The sequence below is a fragment of the Archocentrus centrarchus genome, chromosome 5 (genome assembly GCF_007364275.1).
Source record: "Archocentrus centrarchus isolate MPI-CPG fArcCen1 chromosome 5, fArcCen1, whole genome shotgun sequence".
In the NCBI taxonomy this organism is placed as follows: Eukaryota; Metazoa; Chordata; class Actinopteri; order Cichliformes; family Cichlidae; genus Archocentrus; species Archocentrus centrarchus.
This window is the reverse complement of record NC_044350.1, coordinates 17630573-17653897: the sequence shown is the minus strand read 5'-3', so window position 1 is coordinate 17653897 and position 23325 is coordinate 17630573. Positions and strand designations below refer to the sequence as shown.

Here is a 23325-nt window from a genome sequence, read left to right as displayed (position 1 = left end):
AAGTTTTAAATGCAGTCACTTCTTCTTCTTTCAGCTGCGCCCTTTAGAGATCGCCACAGTGGATCATCTGCTTCCATCTCACCCTATTCTTAGCATCCTTGTCTGTCACACCGACCCTCTAAAGACTACTTCCATCTTGAACATCCTTTGTCCGGTACATCCACTATCCCTCCTCTGAACATGTCCAAACCATCTCTACCTTTCCTCTGTTTGTTTCCAGATTTCTCGACCTGAGCTGTCCCTCTTGTCCATCCTGCTCACTCCCAGTGAAAATTTAGACATCTTCAACTCTGCCACCTCCAGCTCAGCCTCCTGCCTTTTTGTCAGTGCCGCCATCCCCAAAGTATACATCAAAGCAGGTCTCACTACTATCTTGTAAACCTTCCCTTTCACTCTTGCTGCTATCCTTCTGTAAAAATGGATAGCTGTTCTTCACCTCTCTTGTGCACTGCCTGTTGCTTTGGATGGTTGACCCCACATATTTAAACTCATCTACCTTCACTATCTATGCTCCTTGCATCTTCACCCCATCTCCCTCTCATTCACACACATGTATTCTGTCTTGTTGCTACTGACTTTCATTTCTCTTCTCTCCAGTGCATACCTCCACCTCTCCAGGCTCTCTTCCACCTGCTCCCTGCTCTCACTACAGATCACAATGTCGTCTGCAAGCATTGCAGTCCATGGAGACTCCTGCCTGGCCTCATCAGTCATCCATCACCACTGCAAACAAGAAGAGGCTCAGATTCTTGATGACAGCACAGCCACCCCACTACCCACAATATCTGCTCTGCATGTCAGTATTTATTTGAGTTGTCATTATGAAGTAAAACCTCATTTTTACCTGTCTGTGTAGATTCTCAGTTATCCAGGTCATAGTAGTCTCTGGAGCTTGAAAAAGGCGACTGGACTTCTTTTTGTTTCTTGAAGACGTTTCACCTCTCATCCGAAAGGCTTCTTCAGTTCTCAACCAAATGGTGGAGAGACCCAGGTATTTAAACCCCTGTGGGCGTAGTCCCCTGGAGGTGGTTATGACCCTCTATTGATCATGTGCGTGAACACATGTGCCCAGGTGTGAAGAGGGCGTGGGTCATATTTAATCAGTGGTTTCAGTTGAAACCAATTTAGGACTCCGCTCCATTGTTTCCTGTGGCCTATTGAGGTCACTGGAACAAAGGTGTGAATGGGGGTTGAGACGTCTGGGAAGGGAGCTCAGGACAGCACTGTAAGCGGGGGAAAGTTGGTGACGTAATCCACCTCCTCTGTTCAATGATGGTTGTTCACAGTGGACATAGATGGCTTCTTTCACTCCTCTTTCAAACCATCTGTTTTCCCTGTCCAAAATGTGAACATTGGCATCCTCAAAAGAGTGCCCTTTTTCCTTCAGATGCAGATGTACTGCTGAATCTTGTCCTGTCGAGGTGGCTCTTCTATGTTGTGCCATTCGTTTGTGAAGAGGCTGTTTGGTTTCACCAATGTAGAGGTCCGAGCACTCTTCACTGCACTGAACAGCATACACTACATCGCTGATCTTGTGTTTGGCAGGTTTGTCCTTGGGATGAACCAGTTTTTGTCTTAGGGTGTGACTTGGTTTGAAGTATACTGAGATGTCATGCTTGGAGAAAATTCTTCTGAGTTTCTCTGACAAGCCTGACACATATGGGATGACAATGTTGTTCCTCTTGTCCTTCCTATTCTCTGTAGTTTGTGTTTGGCCTTCATTCCTGTGCATCTTAGCTGATTTGATGAAGGCCCAGTTGGGGTAACCGCATGTTACCATTCCAGATCTACATTTGTGGACAAAGCCCAGCTCGCACAACACATCAAAGGCAAGGAAAGACAACTACGTAAATTTCAAACTCTGCAAACCAAGGCATACCATTCATCTGTTAACAAACAGGACGACACGATAAGCAATGGAAACCAAGGAAAGTGGGTGAAGAACCTATCAGACAGGGTCCTCACCAAACCAGAAGAAAATGTGCTAGCCAAGGGACTCAACTTTGCCATAGCCCCACAACAGCTTCCCATAGTAGACCTCATCACAGCAACAGAAACCGCTATAAGAAATAACAAACTTTCTCATCCTGTAGCAGAACAGATCAGGATGAAAGTTTCAGCCACTCTCGCCAGTGCAAGACTTCCTCCATCCAACCTCACCATTCAGGAGAAGAAGGCCATCACAGCCCTAAGCAAGGATCAAAACATCACCATACTGCCAGCCGACAAGGGGAGGTGCACGGTTGTGCTGAATTCATCGGATTACCACAACAAAATTACTACACTCCTCAGTGACAACAATACTTATGAGGTCTTGAGACGTGATCCCACAAGCAACTACAAGAAAAAAGTTGTTTGCTGCCTGCAACAACTTGAAAAGGAAAAAGCCATTGACCGCCCCACTTACTACCGCCTGTACCCTGGAGAAGCCACTCCATGCATTTATGGACTCCCAAAGATCCACAAAGAAGGAGTCCCACTTCGACCCATCATCAGTAGTATAAACTCGGTCACCTACAACATTTCCAAACACCTCGCCACCATCTTATCACCGCTTGTTGGCATCACACCCCACCACATTGAAAACTCTACAGATTTTACTAACAAGGTCCAGAATCTTGTACTGGATCCAGATGAAACCATGGTGTCCTTTGATGTGGTTTCACTTTTCACTTGCATACCCACAACTGAGGCAGTGGAGACCGTCAGAAGACGACTACAGGAAGACGATTCCTTACTGAACAGAACCAGCCTCACCCCAGATCAGATTTGTGCACTTTTAGATCTCTGCCTTACCACAACATATTTTAAATACAATGATGGATTCTACAGACAGAAGCATGGATGTGCCATGGGCTCCCCAGTGTCTCCCATTGTAGCCAACCTTTACATGGAGGAAGTGGAAAGTAAAGCTCTTGGTTCTTTCAAAGGGATGGCACCTAGCCACTGGTACAGATATGTAGATGACACCTGGGTCAAAATCAAAACCCATGAAGTAGAAGCCTTCACTCGTCACATCAACTCAGTGGATAAATACATACGTTTTACCAGGGAGGACACCAGAGATAACAAGTTACCATTCCTGGACTGTGCGGTGCTTATCGAGGAAGATGGAAGCCTCAACATTGAAGTTTACCGGAAGCCCACACACACAGACCAGTATCTCCTCTTTGACTCCCACCACCCTCTGGAACACAAACTTGGGGTGATCAGGACCCTACAACACCGTGCGGAAAGTGTTCCCTCTAAGGCAGAAGGGAAGCATAAGGAACACACACACATTAAGAAAGCCCTCAAAACATGCGGTTACCCCAACTGGGCCTTCATCAAATCAGCTAAGATGCACAGGAATGAAGGCCAAACACAAACTACAGAGAATAGGAAGGACAAGAGGAACAACATTGTCATCCCATATGTGTCAGGCTTGTCAGAGAAACTCAGAAGAATTTTCTCCAAGCATGACATCTCAGTATACTTCAAACCAAGTCACACCCTAAGACAAAAACTGGTTCATCCCAAGGACAAACCCGCCAAACACAAGATCAGCGATGTAGTGTATGCTGTTCAGTGCAGTGAAGAGTGCTCGGACCTCTACATTGGTGAAACCAAACAGCCTCTTCACAAACGAATGGCACAACATAGAAGAGCCACCTCGACAGGACAAGATTCAGCAGTACATCTGCATCTGAAGGAAAAAGGGCACTCTTTTGAGGATGCCAATGTTCACATTTTGGACAGGGAAAACAGATGGTTTGAAAGAGGAGTGAAAGAAGCCATCTATGTCCACTGTGAACAACCATCATTGAACAGAGGAGGTGGATTACGTCACCAACTTTCCCCCGCTTACAGTGCTGTCCTGAGCTCCCTTCCCAGACGTCTCAACCCCCATTCACACCTTTGTTCCAGTGACCTCAATAGGCCACAGGAAACAATGGAGCGGAGTCCTAAATTGGTTTCAACTGAAACCACTGATTAAATATGACCCACGCCCTCTTCACACCTGGGCACATGTGTTCACGCACATGATCAATAGAGGGTCATAACCACCTCCAGGGGACTACGCCCACAGGGGTTTAAATACCTGGGTCTCTCCACCATTTGGTTGAGAACTGAAGAAGCCTTTCGGATGAGAGGTGAAACGTCTTCAAGAAACAAAAAGAAGTCCAGTCGCCTTTTTCAAGCTCCAGAGACCTCATTTTTACCTCATTTACTAGAAATCTAAATAATACAAGATTGCAGCCTCAGTGGGCAGTTTAAAATTAGCAATTAATGTTTTTTTTATTCTTATGTTATGTACATCTGTGTGCATTCTAAAGAACAGAAATCATTTCTTAAGTGAAATCAGTGCTTATAAATAACAGTAAAAATAGTCATCCAGTTGAATGACTGCTGCCCTATTTGATGTGGATCATATTCTCTCCTCAATTACATTCTTCATGTAAATCAACTTGAGATGGCATGTAATCTGCTTTAACACCTACACACTGACTCATGCCTGTAGCCCCCAGAGCCCAATGTGAAGTGTTGCCAGTGTTAGTTGATGTTCACACAGCATAAATATGAATCATCATCACACTTGATTCACATCTACTAGATGGCCTATAGTCCCACATAAAGAAGGATCTCACTGAAACCAACTCTCAGGTAATTGCATAACTGCATCATTTCCACAGCATGGCGAGCTATTGCTCATCCACGAGTTGTCCATGTTTCAGGGATAATCACACAGTGACTGGCATCTCTTCCCCAAATGATGAATGCATCAGTAGACTGATCTTAATTGTGTTTGATTGCAGCATCTTCCAACCCTGCAAAGTTAACTGAATGGGTTTACTGGTCTGTGATGAGATCTTTTCATCCTGTTTTTCCTAATTATGAAGATGGTGGGGCCTGTGGTGCTGTGGAGGATGGACAGGAGGTTACAAATCAAGCTCCAGACTTGTGAGGAAAGCTCCTTGCTTTATTTTCTTTTTGATCCTTTGCCTTTAAAAAGTCTAAATCCGCTTGCGTATTTACTCCAGTTACGAAAGTTATAAGCTGCTGTAGTGTCACACGTTTCTCCTGACCTCCCAAGAGTCCCAGACGTCCATTGTTTTCACAAATCCCCTCAAAGCCGTTCACAAGGCTGCACTGCTTTGTTTCTCTGTTGCAATTTGTACAAAGATGACTTCTGTGGCTTCAGTGAGGGCTAACTGCGCTTACCTTCTCCCAGGTATGGGCGTGGCTACCCTGGTTTCCCCTGGCACACCTGCTTCCATTAATACTTATCTACAGTATGTAACCTTGGTCCTCCTCTCCATTTCTTGCTGAATTGTTGAGCTACACTGAGTGGTAGTGAGACTAAGGCCTCCTAGTAATTGTGAAGCTTGTTTTCTTGTTGCTGAGTAATTCTGTGTATTTACCATATTTGTTCTCTTGTTTTGTGTGCCAGCTTGTGTTACCTGTTACATGTGCCTGACCCACTCTCGCCCACGAAGAAATACTCTTCCAGATTCGAGCCTGTGAAATCCCTAACCTGCATCCTTACCAGTGAGAGACTGCATCGGTAAAATCAGTATCAATTTACCAGAACCGGCAACCTTGTTCATTAACATCTTGAAACCTTTTCCAGTGCTCAGTTTCCTACAATTGAGTCCTTTGAGCAAACAGTTCCAAACTTTAAAAGTAAAATCTGATCTTATCCTCTTATTAAATCTCAAATCTTATTTTGCTTCTCATAATGTTTTATAAGCATACTAACATTCTAAACACCTTTATTATTATTGTGAAAGCACTGCCATCTTAGTTTGTGTGATGTTTGTCAGTGTCTGAGCCAACACAACAGTTTGTTGATCCAAGTTCACCCGTTAACTTTGGCCAAAGACACAAAGAATGCAGGCAGCCAGAAGATATTATTTGCCTTTTGTTGGGAGCGTTTACACCGACTAAACAAGTTATCTTTGAGCCAAAAAAATAAAAAATAAATAAATAATAATAATGGAGAAACATCACTTTATGTGCATCTGAAGTATTTAGTATAAGTTTTAGAATACAAATAGGTGAATGGCATCTTTGTACTACCTGTAGTAACCATATGCTTAGTCAGTGCTGATTAAGAGGAAGTCCTTTAACAATGTTGTCCCTAAAACTTTTTTGAACCCCTGCTCTGCTGTGTTTGTATTTGTCACCAATTTCAATGCAGTTACTTAATGACTTGGCTCATAATTAATCATGTAATTGCTCTCTCTTTAAGGACTGGCTCAAATGCATTAACTGCTGCCATACCTTTGCTCACCAGTGCTCATCTACCTTGTGAAGGAAACCTTTGCTACAACCAGTTTCTATGGTTACACCTGGCTCTCGGAGCACTGCGTGCACTTCATCTTGTTAGCAGACAGATAAGGTGAGGCAAGGTGAGACACATCCTAAAAAAGAAGGAAGGACAACGAGAGCTGAATGAAATGTCCCTTTAGATCCAGTGGCTGCATCTCTTTTTCATTCACCCTCTCCTCCACATTGGTTGACAGCGCTCAGATGAACATACTAACCAATAAAGGACATTGTTCTGGAGTTGAACCCCACATTAAAGGTCATGCATTAATGAAGGTTCACTCTTTGATGTACCATAGCATACATCTGTTGAGCTCCTCTGCTGACCACTGGGATCCACAAGCCACTTTCTCAGCATCTCTGGCCCTTGCCTCTATGGGTAGCCACTCCCCACCGGGTCATCCTCAGAGCAGATGCACACTGGGGTTAAATGTCCTCTCTTTTTCACAAGGTCAGGGCTCACTTCTACAGCTTCAAAGAAAATGGATGCTTGTTGAGAGGGGAGCATGGCAGTTAGTGTGCACAGAATTTGAAATACATGTAAAGTTCTTGCAGGGTTATTATATATGAGCCCCTTTTTTATGGAAAATGTATCTCCAATAAATCACCAGCACACACAGAGGCATCCACAGCATGAGGAATCTCGTCTAATTTTACCGCAGGTGTGTGAACGTGAGCTAGAGGAGAGAGAAAGGAGACGATCCCCAGAGCCGTGTGACATCAAAACGCGCTACCGCCGGTGACCTAGAAATGGAAGCGTGCGTCGACCGTGTGCGTAAGCAGCGCTGGTGGCAAATAGTTGAGGATACTGTTTTTACGTTGCTGATGGCGTTTAAAAAAAAAAAAAAACGGACACTGCAATTGGTTCACTTTTAATCATATTTTTGGAAGCAATTAAAGGAGACGCAACTAAATACAGTAAATAAATGTATGTGTGGGTTGCTTTAGTTCATTCGCGATCTCTTTGTCTCAGGATGCGCGGGCAGGCACGATGATGATAAATGCATGAACACGAAACATAACCCGCCACTAACACGGCAATACCTTAATAGCAGCGGGTAGACGTTTTAACCCATCTCGTGCCGGTCATCATTTCCAAGCGATTAAACGCTCGTGCCAAAGAGGGTAGAGGGGGGCGGGGGCGGCGCGGGGTCTCTCGCGTCCCGGCGCGCTCTCGCAATATACACAACAAGAATTTGATTTGTGTCGCTGTACGTGCGGTAGGCGGAACCCGAGCACTCTTCACATCCCACTTTTTAGAAGATTACGAGGACCGTTCATTGGGAAACACATGACAGAAACGCACCCGGGAGGCAAGGAGGTCGGACGTAGCCGGACGGAGGCTGTCAGCGCGCAGGCAGGCACAGGCGAGCAGCGAGCGGAGGCAAAATTCGTGTGGAGATATTTGGAGTTGGAGGAGGGCATTAGTACTTCTCTGGTAAGGCAATGAAAAGCTGCTTTAACCTTGATTTGTAGCTCTTGCAGTGCATTAAACTTGGCACGTTTTATCATACTGTAGAGATCAAAATATTAGACTTAGCTTCGCTCTTTTTGCATATCTACAAAACATGAACATGCTGTCGGGTAACATTGTTGGGTTTTTTCATTCAAGTAGCATGCAAGGTCCCTGGTACAGAGAGGTGACATTACAAACGCGCTACTATTGAGATTTTGTGGCGCCCTTTGGACTACATAGACTCCCCAAGTACTTTCTTCCTCAGGGCTTATCCTCATATTCACAGAAAACTGCATACATATTCCTGTGTACATCAGAGGACACTTTTTTTTTTTTTTTACTACCATGATCAGTTTGAGTACATTTGGGCAAGTTGGAGGTAAATTGGAGGCTTCTCACTTTAAATACCCCGACAGTTCTCTGTGAACCACTGCTTCTTATTGTATTTTGTTTTAAATGGCCACTGCATACTTAAAGCCCAACTCAACTCTACACTGATTACGTTTCTATTTTCATTGCATATGTGGTACTCAGGATTAGGAATAGCTTTTCTAATGGATTCGATGCACGTAGTGACTGGGTTGGATTTTACTGGTTCTCACTGTTTAATTTGGATGTCTGTTATATATACTTGCAAGGCATCCACAGCTGGCTCATGCTGTCACAGTGTGCCTACAGGTGCCATCTGGTCCTCATGTTTGGTGATCTGATGGCCAGCCTGAGGAGCATAATTCACACTTTTGGTTGCATGCCAATTCTGACAAGGATGTGGGAAGGCAGAGAATATTTCACATGATACCCATATATGCAGTAATAACTCTGTATCTGATGTTATTGGGTTGTACTACACAAATGTATCAAATGTATTACTTCTACCAGTTTAATATGATATTATAATAAGGATGTTTAATATGATAAACATATTTCACTTTCTATTATGAAGATGCATAATCCATATAACTAGCTGTTGTTTAAAAAAAATGTCAGAATAGCAGTGGCAGGGTTTCTGGAGGGAGCTGGAGGAAAAGTCTTCAGTCATTCTCTCCTCTATGATGAGTCACTTCAGGGGCTTGAGGGCAGCAGGTGAGACTGCGGCTGCTGGACTTGACAGCCGGAGCGGACGAGAGCTCATGTGTAGCCTACTTGGCCACTGCTGTTACAATTGACTGACTTCTCTTCCTGGTCCATGTGAGGGCAGTCTCCTGTACTATCCCAGAATTAAATCACACCGTTAACTGATTGATCCAGCTTCCGGTGGTATTGTGTGTGCTGAGCTTTTGAGCTGCTGTGTGATTAAAGCCTCCATTTGACTTATTCAGATTGTATTTGTGTACGTTTAAGCATGCACACGTGCGTGCGTTCACGTACATGCATACAGGGCTGATTATCGGAATGGAAGTTGAAAGGAGTCTGTGTTTTAAATGTCACTGCTTCTCAGATTGACTACAAAATGCATCGATTGACAAGACAAGTGGGAAAGAATGGGGAGCGCCATGTAACTGTGTTCTTGGCCTCTGTTCACACCTATAAATGGTTCTCTACTGTGTTTGGTAAAGTGATCAATCAGCTCATTTCACTCTGAGCCATTATATCAGTTCAAGTATCTATCAATATTTGTGTTTCTTCTTTTTCAAACTCCTGTTAATGAAGCAGAAATGTTGATGACTCCTTCTCCTTCCCCCTCTTCTTCTCTCCATGATTAGAGACACAGGACTTCCCTAAGTTCTTATTTAATATCATCATAGCTATGCGTCTGTGGGAAGCATATTCAGATCCTGGAGCAGTATTGGTTTACGTGTGCAGGATTGAAAAAAAAACATGATGGGACCTCTCAGTCTTAGAGTGCAATTTATTTTCCCGTGAGAAGAAAGGAGCACCCTGCGGTGACTTTGTCAATAGTATTAAACTATGCACGGACCTGAGCCACTGCCAGGCCACAAGGGATTTGATTTCGGTCTTTGAGAAAGGGATAAAGAATTTGATTAACCATTTCCCCTCTATAGATACTCAGATACTTTTTGACCTTTCATGGTCAATGCTATATTTTGTGAGCTTCATAGATTTATGTTTTCTAAAAATGGACAAAGATGTAACACACAACATCTAAGTCCAATCTGATAATCCTGTGTTTTGAGTGCGTACGCTTTACACCGGAACTTCTAGCCTCATCTAGTAAAAATGTACATCAGATAGATCTTTAGTTTGTAGTTAATATAAGTTCCTACTGTAGTTTGTAAAGGTATACCTATCTATTTATGGGCAAGCAGGTTTCTGTGCTTAAGGTGTCACCGGTCACAGTATTACTACATTTTCAAAGTGCACATAGGTTTATTGAAAACTATCTGTCTTGCATAAGGTCACACCACTCGCGATAAATGCTAGCCCAATGGATGAGCTCCAAGAAGGGGAAAATTATTATACTGAACTAAGTAATTAAGAGTGGATTGAGGAGAGTGTAAATTAGTGTCTCATGCAGAGCACTGGATGTTTAATTGAAATTTTATATCGGCTGAAATTCGTCCTACCAAGGTGTGGCTGCATGTATAACAACATTGATTGGTTTGTACTGTGTAATCTTTCCCATTATTTTTGTTTGTGACCCCTTTACGATGAACGTCTGATTCATGAGTGGTAAGCTGTTCAACTGAAAAAAATCCAGTGCTTAAAGAAGTGTTACATAAGCATACAATATCTGTTTAATACGAAAAAACAAAGACCACACAGAGGTAGGCATAATTTTGTGCAGTGGGATTGTTTTTTTTGCTTTTTTTTTCAAATTTCCGGCCTCTAGTTTGAGGCTGGAACCACCGCCAGAGGATTCTGTCAGTGGGCTTTAGGTGCTCGTGGGGCTTGATTAAATTGGCAAGGACATTTCAGTAGGACACACAGAGGAAAATCTTACCAGGAGTCCACCTTAGAAACCCCCAAAGTCTGAATATATTATTCCTAGAACTGTATTTTTACTCATTATCCATCACTGGCCATTGTACTCTATACAATAGTTCTATAAGGGATTTAATTCTTAAGCCTTACATTGATTTGATTATATTTGGTGCCCACTGTGCCCTGGAGTTCTCTGTCAGTACTGGGATTTGGACTTCCATGGTGCTGTGGCATGTGACATAGTCAGCAGTACAATATCCACCCTGGTGGTCACACACTGCGTGAGTTGTACTTCCAGCTGAATGGATGCACTCTCTTCCCCCCCTACTTGCATCACCATGTGATGAGGAGGAAACAGGAGAGAGACAGGCAGCAGATGCCAGGAGAGGATGGTTCTTTGTTTGGGGGCAAATCATAAAGAGAAGACTGAGCTGGCATTGAAAAGTGTGGCAATGAGGGAGGATTGTCTGCACGGAAGGCCCTATAGATATGATGTCCTTTGCTGTGTTGGTGCTGTCCTCTATGTTCAGTCCCTTGACAATCTGCTGTTGGAGCCACAGAGCAACAAAGCTAATGAAGAGACAAAAAATTATGCACTGTCTGTATGTTTTTCTATCATTTATATACTGTATATTTGTGTTTTAACCTATTTTGATAACAAAAGCACTTAGTATTTAAGTATTTAATAAGACAGGTACATAAGGACATAATGTCTCATAAAGGAAGTAGCTGTAGTCTTAAAGCCAGTTACATTTCCCATGTTCTTTACAAAGTGCCACACATAGTTTTGATACGGCAAATAAAGTCTAGACTACCCACCCAGATGTTTTCATGCATAAATATAAACACAACTTTAAACTTCATTCTCCTAACTTACCCCCCAAAAGTGGCCCCTTCAACCCCCAATGCTTCCTTTGGGTAATTTGCAAAGTAGTTCGGACACCCTACTTGTTTCGTTTAAAGTTATAGTTTGTAAAAAATCACCACTAAATGTCAATAGATTGGAGTCAACTGAGTTCTCCCAGTTCAAGTGCAATCCTAGCTACAGTGGGTGCTGTAAAACGAACAACTTTGGCTGCCATTCATCTGCAGTGAGTGTAGGCTGTCAGTCCGCAGTTTTAACTCAGCTGTCAATATATGTTCATGTCTGTTTACTCTGGAGGAGGCTGTAAAACTTTGTGAAAGGAGTCATATGAGTCAGTGAGTCAGTGAAACTCACTTCTGACCGATGACAGCGATACTGAGGTGAGTTGCTGAGGATATCCTGAACTTTTCTGTCAGTAAGTGCTGCTGTTTTTGCCACTGTTAGCTGCTGTTACCCGGTTTTAGTGAAACTCTTTGAAGTGGATCCAACATTGTTGGACTCAGACACTTATCATAGGATGTGAGGATGTAATCAAACTGTTTATCAGAGGGAAAGTGTGATTTTTAGGACAAGCCAGCCTAACATTAGCTGGCATAATGTTAGCTTATAACCAGCTGTTGTTGTTGTTTAGCTGGCTCATCGTCAGCTGTCTGGTGACAGGATGGTTGCATGCCTGATGTGCTGACAATAAGTAATTACAACACTATCGGGAATAAATAAGCATGTTTATGAATGTTTTCTTGTGTTAGAGCCCTGACTTAAGTTTAGGAGATCAGGCTTGAGGTGAGGAAGAAGGGGATGAGGTAGAAATGAGGGAAGACAGAAAGCAGTGGTGGACATAATGAGAAAGAGATGATGAAAATATAAATGCAAAAGTGTGAAATGGTCATGTATAGTTTAAAAGAGCTATTTGTGATTTTAAACTAAAAGTAACTTGTAAGGCGTACTACATTTGTGGCCTGTCTCTAGACACATACATAAAATGCGATTAGGCGGAACAGCGATGTCCATCTCGACCACTGTATTTTAGATGGTGGGGAAGGAATACTTTTCTTCTCCATGTTATGTCTTATGTATATAAATGGCTAACAGTAAACTGCAAAGAGAGGTTTATTTGTCAACCAGCCAGGTATATTTCTTGTTATTTGTTTAAAAAAAGGGGAATTATTCATCAAAACTGTTCATTACAACATATGTTATATTGGGTTAATGAAATTAATATTGGCCAATGATCAATAGCATTTGTTTAATTTCTCAGATGCAAGTATGAGTGGGTCTCAGAATTTTTAATCAGTCTTGCTACAGTTTTGTTTGATTTTTTTTCTTTAATATGAATTTTGGTCTACATTGGAACATTGCATCTACATTGGTCTACATTGGGCCTTCCTTTTGCAGCAAGAACTCATGTTGAGACAAGTAGGGGCTTGAAGCTATTGTCAGTATAGCCATAGTCTCAGTCACACAATCACTGTGGTCTACTTAGACCCATTACCCATTCATATGAATGGGTGAGTGTGTCCAAACTTTTGACTGGTACTGTATGTTATAAATGACAGGCTTGGAAAAGATATTGACACATAGCTGTAATTGCATCTATCTCATAGACTGAATTTAATTTGAATGGAAACAAGAATGACCATGTCATTATTAAGTTAATATCCAAGCCAGTTCTGAATAGGGTTTAATCCCGGGATCCGGGATTCCCGGGAAATGCGATCAGAACCATTTCCCGTTTCCCGGGAAACGTTAGACGGGAAACCGGGAAAAAAGTCGCGCGCGTCGATTTGACTTTCAGAAAGAAAAGAAAGCTTCAGAATGTTAAATTTAAGGAAATATTGAGAGAAGGGTTCGTTTAATGCGAAAAGCATTACTCTTCATTTCAGGCACGTTCAGCCTCCGTTTAAGGCTTCAGCCTTCATCGCAAGCGTTTTAATAGAGGTATTACACAGTTGTACTTTTTTCCTCTTTAATTTGTTAAAATCGTAGGCAATGTGTTTACCCTAAGGTATTTTGTATTATATAATTTTATATTATTATATATTGTTATATTGCATTATATAGCCTATAAAATATGCCTGCCCTGAACAATAAAGAAATATCTGTTTAACTTCAGTGTTTCTTTTCCTCGTTTGCAGCCGCTTACTAACAACCATGAATTAGGATACGGGCCTAATGGGTGAAGAAATTATCATGAAATAGATTGCTTTAACATATTTCGCTTTTAAAATGGAGTTGAGTAAAATGTATATTTTTTAGGCTATAAGGATTGGCCAGTTTTTCAAAAGACGATTCACAGCGAACCTACTTTAACCCTCAGACACGGTGTTATAAATTTGCTGTTGCCAGAATGGCAATGACCAAGTCGTAGTGCATTACTCAAGGCCCTGTGTTATGCCATATTATAGTGTAGTACGGTAGTTAACTTTTCAATGACTATTACAGCGTTCCACTGGTGGAGATACAGTGTAACAGATGTCGCCACGACAGCGTGGCTGAGCCATTATCAATGCTGTGGAGATGAACCGTATTGTTTTGCACCAGCAGTTGTAAAATATCTTGGTATAATTCCATGTACAATGGAGGAATATTTGAATTATATTTGTTAAGGGAGTGTTGAGGAACGATACAACACCGCATAGCTCGAGCACTCAAATGCCGAGATGTAGGTTTTATTGCGTTAATCAAGCCAACGTTGCCCCCTACTGGGCATAACAGGACATAGCTGGAAAGCTACCTCTACAATATCACAATAGGTTAAGGCCGACACAGGCTACAGAAGGCCTAATTAAAATAAATAAATAAATAAACTTTTTCCCGGGATTCCCGGGAAATGGCTCGTCATTTCCCGGGATTTGATTCATGTCATTTTCGGGAAAAATATTAAACCCTAGTACTGAACCCCCATGTCTCCTTTTCATTTGATAAATTGAATAGGAGACATATAATACTCCAGAGTATAGAAAGCAAGTGAGCTGTCTTCATGCTCTAGGCAGCACCCTCACCTACCCTGAAAGAAAGTGTTTTAGTAGTTAGAACATACAGGATTTCCTTTTCAGTTCAATTCAATTTTATTTATATAAATCTCCAAATCACAACAGTTGCCTCAAGGCACTTTATATTGTAAAGAAAATCTCTCTTTTAACAGGAGAAACCTCCAGCAGAACCAGACTCAACAAGGGGCAGTCATATACCATGACTGGTTGGTGTGACAGGGTGCTGACAGGGTGTGATCTGATATCCTATCATAAAAACTTTGTAAAAAAGAAAAAGACTGTATTCTTTATATAAGCTGTACTTACAGTTTATTTGCAGTTTTGGCTGTTACACTGGCTCAGTGTTGCTGCTGTGCTTTGCACAGATGCGATAAAAGCGTCTTTTGAGCCACCGGGCTATGATCACATTCAGATCAGAAGACTGTACAGAGCAGGGTTATTATAGTTAACGAAAACGAACGAAATAACGAAAACTGAAATTTAAAAAACATTGTCGTTAACTGAAATAAATAAAAACTAAAATTAAAAGGAAAAAACGATAACTAACTAAAACTGTATTGTGAGTTTAAAAAACTAACTAAAACAAACTAAAATTATAGATAAAATGACCTTCCTTTTCTTGTTTGTCATTTTATTTAAAAGCCTTGTGGATTGATCATTTTTCGCTCTCCGAGTTTAACCTGGGAGCGCCGTCGGGCAGCTGTGCGCGTGCCTGTGTGCGCGTGCTCACCGCGCTGGTCCTTAAAGTAATGGCAGCGGTCTGCAGAGAAAACGGCAGTCTCATATGGAGTTTCTTTGAGTCCGATAATACAGATAGAAGAGTGTCTTGTTGTGAATGATGAAAAATGTATGGAACACGTCTCAGTGAGGAAAAAACACCAACATCAAAGTCCACCTGAGTAGCGCACACAAGGCAGCTACGGAAACCGCTCTGAACCGACAATCTGGCATTCAGCTCCGGAGAAATGTGACTACTCCTGGCTGCCACGCAGCTGCAACATTGTGATGAACCTGTTCTGTCCTTCTGCGTTTCCGGCCACTTTATCAGTGAGAGAATAACAATCAGGAACAATCAATATAAGGACTCGAGGTAATGAAGAAAGTGAAAAAACAGGGACAAATATGTTTGCAGCCAAAAAACTGAGCACAAAGAGCGAGGACCAAAAGAAGTCCCATATAAAAGACCAGCACACGACCATAAGGTAATGAACACACACAATCAAGCTACACAAGCAGAAATGCGACATGAGGCCACATATAGAGCATCTAACCAAGCTTGCTCCAAAACAGAAGCTGTTGTTAATCTGCTGCACTGACGCTGAACTTTATTGTAGAAGTTATTGAGTTTGGGAGTTCATGTTTTTGTTTCTCCCTGTTGATGTTCATGTGTGTCCTTAATATTACCCACATTTAGCACGCAATGCTGCTGTCCTGTGAACAGTTGGTTGTTGAATATATTCCTTTATGGGTATCTTTGGTTGAGTTTTTATTACACAAGAGTTACTCTTGTACCTTGAATCTTGCACCTGACAAAGTATGAAAAACTAATACTGAAACTAACGAAACTAAACTAAAACTAAGCAATAAACCAAAAATAAAACCTAATAAAAACGAGCAAAAGTGCTCTGAAAACTAATTAAAACTAAGTGAATTAAAGAAAAAAGCAAAAACTAAGAAAAACTAAACGATAATGTAAAATCCAAAACTATTGTAACCCTGGTACAGAGGCTCATTAACCTGCAATATTTTTAAAGCTGCTCAGCACCTCAAGAGAAATATGCTACTCAGAGGTGGTAATGTTGAAGGACCTTTTTGTGCTTTTCAGATTTGATTGGCTGTTTCTGTTTACATGCACTTCTCTCATATGCCAACACAGTACCCACGTTAGGTCAACAAAAGTCTTGCATTTATTATGCTACGCACCAAACCACTAAGCCTTGAGTCAAAATATGGTTATCAGCTGAGTGAAATGCACGTGTTTTGTGGAAACAAGAGGAGGAAGTCTGCTTAATTACAGATTTTGGAGATTACAGGTCCAGTATTCATTCATAAATTAAATTGATTTTTTTTTTTTTACACCTTGTAAGGGAAATGCACACGCTACTACAGGAAGATTGCATTGATTATTTCAATATTACACAAACAATAATTAAAGAAATGCATCAACAAAGTAAAGATGGGGATATTTGGTTCCCCTTGAACTGGGAGTATAGTGATGTTTTAATTTGCAGTGCAAATTTATTTCTTAGTAGTTAGTGTAGTCTTAGTGCTATTTAGTAGCAATAATGACATAAGCTGGAGACGTGGTCCTCAGTATGAAGCTAAGAGCATACATGTTTTGGATTTATTTTCGTGAAGTGGCAGGAAATTACATCTTTGTATACAGTGTATGCCTTAAACCCATCCCTATAGCCATATTTGTTTAACTAGAGTCTGGAATGCACTGGTTTGAAGCTCACAGGGCACACTTCTCTGTGTGGTTGCTGTTTGACTATCACTTCCAGTCTGTAGGGTGTCCAGTGTTAAAGTTGAGGCAAAGTGACAAGAAGTGTTGTGTGATTCTATAAATAAATATAATTCCCAGTGAGTCACCACACTGGTGTCCCCATGCTGGCATATCACAAGGTACTAAAGACAATTTGTGCTGCATCATGCCATCAGTCTTTCCTGAGTTAAGCCTAACTTTGTAGTATAAACAGCCATCATCCTTGAGGTGGAGCGTGACAGTCAGGCCAGGAGGCAAAATAGTAGACATTTTCTCAAAAACAGAAAATGTCTTTGGGTGGACCTCAAATCAAACCAGTCCTGATGAGGCTTTGGTAATGGTTCCATTTCGGGTTTTAAGTTATGGTTGAGTTATTTTGAAATAGTCTTTATTGTTCCTGCTATACGTCCATCATGTATTACAAGTATTCTCAACTGAAAAGAGATGCTAAAGAGATCAGGTGTAGTTTGTGCTTTTCCTTTTCCTGGTTTGTAGCAGATGAAATAAAATTATGCAGATTTGAGTCCAGGTCTCAAAATTTGGTAGTTTATCAGTTTATTCACGTAGGTGGACTCTTAAACTGTGACCCAAACTGGATCTGTGTCTGTTTCTTAAAGCAGGATTGAACCATACAGCAGGCTGAGGTGTGGGGCCAAGATTTTAGAAGTTGTCACCAGCCAGTTTTTTCTAGCTGGGTATGGAGCAATAGAGCCAGCTTTACTAGGGTAAAACTGAACAACCTCACCACTGCTTATTACATGCATACATGATTAGGACAGTTATTAATTCAACAAAACCTGTACAGAGATTTTTTCTTAAATTCTGCACAATTTGTGCGATTCACTCTACTACCAATGTGGTGATGTGAAGCAAAGTAAGTTTTTCACTGACAGAGAGATTCATACTTCCATGCTTTACTGGCACACTTCACCATATGTCGACCAATCATCGGTAACAGTTGGTTAGAATAGTAAGTGACCCTCAACATGTGTATTCCTCATAGTATACTGTATATTTTAATTGCAGCATTGGGATCCGTTTTGAATTGGTGCAATCCTAGTCGTCATCTGCTCTTTTGTACCAAATGGAGTTTTGAGGGGAATTTATTGCAATCTGTTTTTTCCTCCTTCAAACAGTCAGAATAGTCATAATCAGACGCTCCATCTGAAACATTTGCTGTGACATAATCCTTCCATCTCATAGTGTATATTTAAATGCACTGCTAATCTAGGACCACATCCTGTGTGGTATTATATTCTTTGGCGTGTGTGTCTCACAGCAGCTTATAGGAATGCTGATTATGAGGAGCATCTCAGAAGCTCACATACAGATCTGTCAGTCAGAAGTTAATCTCCTATTCTCCCTGCTGGCTAATCACAGTGGTGCTTCATGGCCTGCTGCAGAGAGGGACGGAGGGCAGGAAAACACTGTAAGGAAACAGAATCAGGGGATGCCGGTACTCGTGGGACAGTGGTAATGAGAGGCCTGGAGGTAGTTAACGCAAGATTTTCAGCACTTACGCGTGTTGTGTTGGGAACATTTATTTCCTTTTTGAGTGTTAAATGCATAGCAACAACACAGCTCCAGTCATAGAAATGCTCAGCTACCTCATCGGTGATGTGCAGAAGGCAACACTTACTCTGCTTACAATAGAGTAATATAGAAACTCTGCTGCCCTACAAAGGCAGAGTGCAGAAACTACAGAAGCCCTGCGACAGATTGGTGACCTGTTCAGGGTGTACCCTGCCTCTCACCCTGTGGCAGCTAGGATAGGCTTCAGCCCCATGAATTGATTAAGTGGAAGAAAATTGTTGGATGGATGTTTTAGTATCCAGTTGAACTAGTTTTTTTAAGAATGGAAAATTAGAAGTTGAAAATTTTAATTCACAGATAGTCTTTTAAAAGCATTGATACCAGTAATTAGGGTTGAAAACCTTTCATGTTTGAACTGATACTGGTACCAGTACTACCACTACTGTCTTCAACATACAAACATTTCCTGGAAATTCCAGAAAGTAGCTGTATTGATCTGACACTTTTTCTGGTTTGTTTCTAGTTATGGTTTTATCTTTTCTGCATTTCTGAGGAGGCCTTATAACCACAGATATTGGATTAAAAAAGGCCGTCTTTGTTATAAGGTCAATTCTACATTTTAACTCATTTTTCCTATCATAACAACAACAGCTTTATTTTCTGCCTGTAGCTATCCGGAGGGTTTACTTCATTCAATAACAGCGTGACATTTTCCCATTATGATGCTGCATTTGCTTTGTGTGTGTCTTTTTGTAAATTTCACCCTCATGTGAACACCAGAACACCAACAGATGGTTGTTGGATGCTTTGGTTAAGTCTTTTCTGCTGATTTGAGCCAGCTGTGTGCAGTGCTGCATCCAGAGGACTTAAACATAGCCTTCTGTGTGACGTGAGGTCACGCTCAGGCTCGTCCCCCGTCAGCAGCTATTTTTATACAGGAGTGACCTGAGCGGTTTGATCCTGATTTCCTGCTTTAACGAAATGGGCCGTAATCTGATCTTTTTTATCATCCTTTCAGAGGTCCTAAGTCTGAACTCATTGTTTTACAGTAAAATGTTGGCTGATAGACTTATTAGCTGCTCATCAGTGAAATTATGGGCATGTGTAATCTCTTAAGCTCCAGGAAATCTCTTTCCATTCATGGACAGAACAGGAGGAGGATGAGATATTTGCTTTAGATGCTGCCTGTCATTTTTCCAGGACACCAATTATTGAAAGATAGGCAAGTCCATATAAATCAGTTATTACGCACATTTTTATTTTCCTTTTGTTTAACTGTTTTAATAATAGAGTACTGTGTCAGGAAAAGTCTTGAGTCATCCCACATTTCTTTATGTTTTACTTCCAAGGAGCCAGATCTTCTTGTAATACTTTTTAAACTGGTCTTGAGCAATAGTTCTCCGGGCTTTCTGAAGGTCTTTCAAAGCTTTTCTTTTTCTTAGACGTGATGATTCACTTCTTGCATTCATATGGTATTTAAAACATTTTAGCTCTGCTTTTCTGGACCAGGGTGTGAAAAACAATCAGTGATTGTCAGACACATTTCTACAGATTAAGAGCCTCTGAAAATTACACTGGGGACTCAATTAGGAAAAGCTCATATGGCCCCCGGGCCTGTTAGAATGTCATCAAGCAGTGGCTGAAGAGGCAGTATTACAGTTTGAGATTACTCATTACATAAACACCCTCACCACCCACCAAGACACACAGAAGGCCACACATTTAATTACAGTATTCACTAAACTGACTGCAAACACAAATTCACACAACAAGGACAGCAGTATGTTAGGGTGAATCAGCATGCACAGTGTTATTTGGTTCAGGTATCACTTGGGAATAACGATTAGTGAAACCGCCTGGCTCTGCTTCCCTCCTCTTGGGATGACGTCTCTCTCGGCAGAATTGCTTACGTCAGAGCCAGCGAATGGAGGCACACACACTCACTGTGTGTTGGCAGACGGAGGTGATGCTTTGGATGAGGGCTTGAATAAACATAGCCTCTGCAATTGCTGTGAAAAGACTCATTTACTCCCACCAAGAGCATCACATTGTGGCATTAAGACTTGCATAGCATTGGGAAATTCAGAAAATAGTGTGGAAATTCTTTTTTTTTTTTTTTTTTTTTTTTTTAAAAGATTCTCCTATTGTTTAGTAATATTTTACTTTCACCAGTCTGCATTTTTTTTTTTATGTGAAGCTTTGTAAAGTGATGCCTATATTTAGAGCTGGAGTTGATTTGGTAAAAATGGGGTTTATTATAGTTATTTTCTTTACCAGTGGCCTGTAATCAGAGAATCAAAGTGAAAATCTAGATTAAATACCTCTCTTTCAAGCTTAGTAATGCTGTTATATACACTACTCAAAAAATCAAGGCACACTTTAAAAGCACATCAGATCTCAATGAGAAAAAAATGATGCTGGAGATCTGTACTGATATGGACTGGCTAATTTGTTAGGAATGAAAGAATGCCACAACATTTGCTGGAAATGAAATTAATCAACGTACTGAGGGCTGAATTTAAAGACACCTCAAAAATCAAACTGGAAAAAAATGATGCGACAGGGTAGTCCATTTTGCCAAAATTTCATTGTAGCAACTTAGAATGGTACTCAGTAGTTTGTATGGCCCCCATGTGCTTGTATGCATGCCGTGTTGGGGCATGCTCCTACTGTAATGCGACGACTAATGGTGTCCTGGGGGATCGCCTCCCAGATCTGGACCAGGGCATTACTGAGCTCCTGGACAGTCTCAGGTGCAAGCTGGTGGCATCGGATGGACCAAAACATAATGTCCTAGAGGTGTTCTATTGGACTTAGGCGAACATTGGGGCCAGTCAGTGCTATCAATTCCATCAATTTTATCAATTTTTGTGCACCAGGGGAACCCAGGACGCACTGCATACACCAGTTGGGCTCCACAGTTCCGGGCAGAGAGCACAAGGCCCACTAGAAGATGTCTGGCCCTCAGGCCACCTCCAAGTTTGGTTCTGATTGTTTGGTCAGTGACATTCACACCAGTGGCCTGCTGGTGGTCATTTTGTAGGGTTCTGGCAGTGTTCCTCCTTGCACCAAGGAGCAGATCCTGGTCCTGCTGATGGGTTAAGGACCTTCTCCTGTCCAGCTCTCCTAGAGTAACTGCCTGTCTCCTGGAACCTCCTCCATGCTCTTGAGACTGTGCTGGGAGACACAGCAAACCTTCTGGCAATGGCATGCATTGATGTGCCATCCTGCAGGAGTTGGACTTCCTGTGCAACTTCTGCAGGGTCCACATATCACCTCATGGTACCAGTAGTGACACTGACCCTGGCCAAATGCAAAGCTTGTGAAAAAACAGTCAGTATATTTACAGTGGCTGAGTTTGTGGTGAACGAGTGCATGAATGTGTGAATGTAGAACACAGAATACAAACAAGTAGCTTCATCAAGCAGGGAAAGACCTTGCAAGGCTGCTTTAAAGCCATCAAACCCAGCCTGTTCAGGTGTATTGCATCTCTAACCAGGTCAGCTCTACCTAATTTCCTAAAAGTACAAGCAGCCAGCATGGAAAGAACTACAAGAGGCCAGCTGTAAAGCCAACACAGCTCACAGATAGCCTAAAATAAAAACCTTGAACTCCTTATCAGTCATTTACAACAGAGAATTCATTGAGGATAAGGGATGAAAAGTCTTGTAAAAGAAGTCCAGTTGCACTTGGGATCATCATGACCTGGATGACTGAAAATCTGCACGGGCATTTTATATCTTCCTGTGAGGCTGTCTGTGTTCTGTTCTGTGTACTGTATAGTGCACTTAACAGAGGTGGCAAAAAACATGCATTTGCAACTTAACTAGAAGCACAGATACTAAAAAAATACTCTGGTAAAACTGGAAGCACTGATTCATCTTTTTCACTCAAGTAAAATTGAAAAAGTACAGGCGCTGAAATGTTAGAGTATAAAATTAAAAAAGTACACTTAAGTACAGTAATGAAGTGTTACTTCCCACCTCTGGCATTTAACACCAAATAAAAAACCTTGCAAATTCTTGAAACCGTGCTCTTATTTTTCTGGGATCTGAAATCAGGGCAAACAAATACATATATTAGAATGACATAGTGTCTAGAGGCTACAGAAAATCTCAGTTTATAGACACAAGTCTGCTACTGTTTAATATCACAATGGTTCTATAGCAGCTGTGTTTCAGTCTGTGGGGCTGAAACTCCATTGTTTTTTGTTTGTGGTCATTTGTGGTGGCTTGTTTGGTCATAAAACTAAGAACAATGCATATACACATAAAAGCTAGTAATGAAAAAGAGAGTCGGGACACCTGAGTCACATAAAGGATTTTTGTCTGCTTGATGTCTGTATTGTGTTCAGACGTAGAGATAAGAAAACAGTTGCACTGATGCTGAAAGCCTGTGTAGGCTTTTTCACATCCTATATTCAAATCCTATCAATATCCATCCCTATTAATGGCATGTATGATATGTAAAGTATAGATTGTATGCTGTATATGTCTTCTCACAATCGCTTTCGAGAATTTCATGTATTTCCTTTGCTATTGAACATAATTATTGCCGGCGATACAACTCAGGCTAGTCAGGTCTGCTGTTTCAAGCTCTGCTGTGCAAGGTCATTTAGGAGGAACCCTTGTAGCTGTACAGCCCATCTTGTATTGTCTTTGGATGGCTTCCCTCAACCTCTTCGTGATTTGTAGACTATTTGAGTGGCAGTGTGGTTCTGTGCAGTGATTTGTCCCATGAGAGTGGTCCTGCCTCTGCCATTGCTACCGTCAGCAGCTCTGCTACAACTGTGCATGAATAC

General features: G+C 41.5%; 1 protein-coding gene across 2 annotated transcripts in view; it reads left to right on the top strand.

The window, feature by feature from the left end:
* Positions 1–7475: 7475 nt before the first annotated feature.
* Positions 7476–23325, top strand: part of LOC115779806 (sodium-coupled neutral amino acid transporter 3-like) — a 42360-nt gene continuing 26510 nt past the window's right edge. For both annotated transcript variants that reach the window (XM_030728632.1, XM_030728631.1), the window contains exon 1: positions 7476–7747. The gene's annotated coding sequence lies outside the window, so the exon portion shown is untranslated. The remainder of the gene's footprint in view (positions 7748–23325) is intronic.